This window comes from Coturnix japonica, chromosome Z, assembly GCF_001577835.2.
Source record: "Coturnix japonica isolate 7356 chromosome Z, Coturnix japonica 2.1, whole genome shotgun sequence".
NCBI lineage: Eukaryota > Metazoa > Chordata > Aves > Galliformes > Phasianidae > Coturnix > Coturnix japonica.
In genome coordinates, this window is record NC_029547.1 from 36909282 (window position 1) to 36912828 (window position 3547).

Sequence of the window (3547 nt, forward strand, 5' to 3'; positions counted from 1 at the left end):
ACCCAACTTGATGCAGGGACAGCTCAAAAAGTAAAGTGTTACAATTGTGGAGAACCAGGTCATGTCCAACGGGACTGTAAAAAGCCCAAGCGAGTAAATAAAAATGCTTCTGCTGTTCCAACTCGACCCTGTCCACGGTGCAGGAAGGGGCTACACTGGGCTAGAGACTGCCGATCCAAACTTCCTGTTGCTGCACAGCCCTGCGATCTGCCGGGAAACGGCAAGAAGAGCGCGAGACCGCGCGCTATGACAGCAAATACGGTCCCGACTCAGCCAGATGCTGTCTGGCCAGCTCACTCAGACCAGCCACCGTTGGCAGCGCAGGAGTGGATTTGTCCACTGCCCAGTCAGTGACGCTGACTGATAGCACCGTGACTCTCATTCCAACAGGGGTAATGGGTCCCCTTGGGGACGGGCGTAGCGCCCTCTTGTTAGGACGTTCTTCTGTTACAAGGATGGGACTTTTTGTTTTACCTGGAGTTATAGATGCTGACCATACCGGGGAAATTAAGATAATGGCATGGACACCCTCACCCCCCTGTTTTATTCCAAAAGGCCAAAAAATAGCACAATTCAAAATTTTAACAATTTAAGCACAATTAGTCCCTTTTCATTCTATGACCAAACCTGGTATTAGAGATCGAACCGGTGGATTTGGGAGCACAGATAAACCTGTTGTGCTATGGACCACACAACTGTCAAAAGACAAACCATTATTACCATGCTTAGTAAATGGCAGGCAGTTATTTAGGACTAGTGGATACTGGAGCTGATGTTACCATCATTAAGTCAGTGATTGCCCTCTGAGTGGCCACTAAGAGACCCTAAATTCTGCTATTGTGGGGGTTGGGGGCCTACAGCAGCCAAAACAAAGTGCCCGAATTTTATCTTTTTGAAGGGCCTGATGGTCGCATTGCTCACGCTGCTCCTTACATTTTACCAATTCCCTGTACTTTGTGGGGTCGTGATCTCTTAAGTCAGTGGGGTATGATTTTGCAGACAAATTTTCAGTAAGGGCCATTGATCGGCAGCAACCTATACCCTTAGCTTGGAAAACAGAACAACCTATTTGGGGTAGATCAGTGGCCCTTAAAAGAGAAAAGTTGCTGCACTTACATGAGTTAGTTTCAAGAACAGCTAGCTGGCTTGCGTCACACTCCAGTGCCTACTACAGCCCTTGGAATACTCCGGTTTTTGTTATCCTCAAGAAGAGTGGAAAATGGAGACTTTTACAGGACTTGCGTGCTGTCAATGCAGTAATTGAGCCTATGGGAGCGTTGCAGCCTGGCTTCTTCACCCTCAATGTTACCTTCGGATTGGCCTATAGCAGTCATTGATTTGAAAGACTGTTTTTTTACCATTCAGCTTCATCCAAAAGATGCACCACGATTTGCTTTCTCAGTGCCCTCTATCAACCTACAAAGCCCTGCTCAGCGGTATCATTGGACAGTGTTACCACAAGGAAATGGCTTAATAGTCCAACGATATGTCAATTGACTGTAGCAAATGCATTACAACCAGTACAAAAGGCTAGACCTCCTGTCCTTATTTATGGATGACATTTTAATAGCAGCAGAACAAGAAGAGGGTCTAAAGGACGCTTTACTGCTCGTCCGGGAGGCAGTCCAATCTATTGGCTTACAAATAGCAGAAGAAAAAGTGCAACTTAGTTCTCCATGGAAATATTTAGGATGGAAAATTGCATCTCACACTATTCAGCCACAAATCCTCAAAATAGTACCTCACGTACGGACATTAAACGATCTGCAAAAGTTATTAGGAACCATCAATTGGTTGCGGCCACTTTTGGGAATTACTACTCAAGAGCTGCATCCTTTATTCAAACTACTGAAAGGAGACCCAGATCTAACTTCTAAAAGACAATTAACACCAGAAGCACAACAATGCTTAGACTCTGTAATAACATCAGTGCAAAATCGATACAGCCATCGTGTTTGTTTATCACTTCCAGTACATCTCATAATAATATCCAACTTCTATCAGCCATATAGCTTGTTATGTCAATGGGATACCTCAAGAAAGGATCCTCTCATTATTCTCGAATGGGTATTTTTACCTCATACATTTTCAAAAACATCTGAGTCCGTGCCGAGTCGCTGCAATTAATACTTAAGCAAGTTCCTCATAATCAACTCCCAAGGCACCAAGAAGAAGGAACGCATGTTCTGGATACAGTCACTACAAACAGATTGCCTTTCCCTCTTCTCCCTTACCCAGCTCTATTTTGCTTACTATTGACTGTCTTTTGGATCCTTACATCCAAACAGAACGATATTTTTGTGTTAAACACCAAAGCATTTTAAGTATTAGTAACTAGTAAAGCAAGTGTGCATGGAAACTGAAAATAAAATGTTTTATTTCTTTGGATGTCCCTATGCAAGTACCACATAGATCAGTCCATTGCTTTGCTCTATGAATGCAATTCATTGTACCATAGGAAGATAACATGCTTTGATTATGTACATACTCAGCACCTTAGCTTACTGATTGCAGTGGTGAACACAAAGTAACTTCTTAAACTGATATGGGCTTTTCACACAAACACAGCCAACCCGCTTATCTTTCATTCATGGTTAATTTCCTTAATTTCCTACCTATATAATAATCATGGCTGCAACAATATTCTGAGAAGTTCTTTTATCTTGAAATTTATACATAGAATTCCCCAGAAATTTAGCACTCTTTCTACAGAGTTCTGGTTCAGGCACCATATTCCTTGCTACAGGGAAATAAGCGTAACTAGTTTTCACTTACAGATGCTTAGTCACCATCAGGTTCAACATCAAAGATCTGTTCTTTGCAATCATAACATGACTGATTCAGGGCATCTACCACACATAGCAGGAATCCTCCCAGAATGTAGGACTGCAGTGCTGTACAGCCCCTCAAAACATCCCCGAAGCCTCTGACTCCGAAAGGACAGCTTTTCCTGATGCAGTAGGTGTTCTCAGATGTCTGACAGTCGGCACAGATTTTTCTCCTTTTGCCTCACTCCGGGTACATTTGCTCTGTGCATAGAGCGTGTCAAATAGCAAGAGTGAATTGCAAAGTTAGCTTTTCCATTTTAAATCTAACTGCTCCTTCATATTTACTGGAGCAAAAGCCTCTCGGCTTAAGTTACCCCTTTTTGTTTATCAAAGCATGATAGGAGCTGACTTCTATAATTGTGATGTTTGCCTTAGGCACGGGAAACATTCAGTCTTTGCAATTAAAGATCAAATTCACAGTAAACGGCTCTGAAGGCAAACGTCCCTCAGACATGTCAGCTCGTTTCCCCACAGAGGACGAGATAACCAGCACTGCCCGCAGAAGTCACACAACGCCTAAAAATAATAAAAACGGGAAGTCAGAACCGCTACCCCACCAGCAGGTCTCTCGTTGGGCCACACCTTCTCACCCACCACACCCCGAAACTACCGCTCGCCGCCGGCGCTCGGCTACCTCCGCTCCGCCCCTCACCGAGAGCAGGCGGCAGGGCACGCTGCGGCCGCCCGGCGGCCCTTCTCGCGATGCACCAACAGTGCCG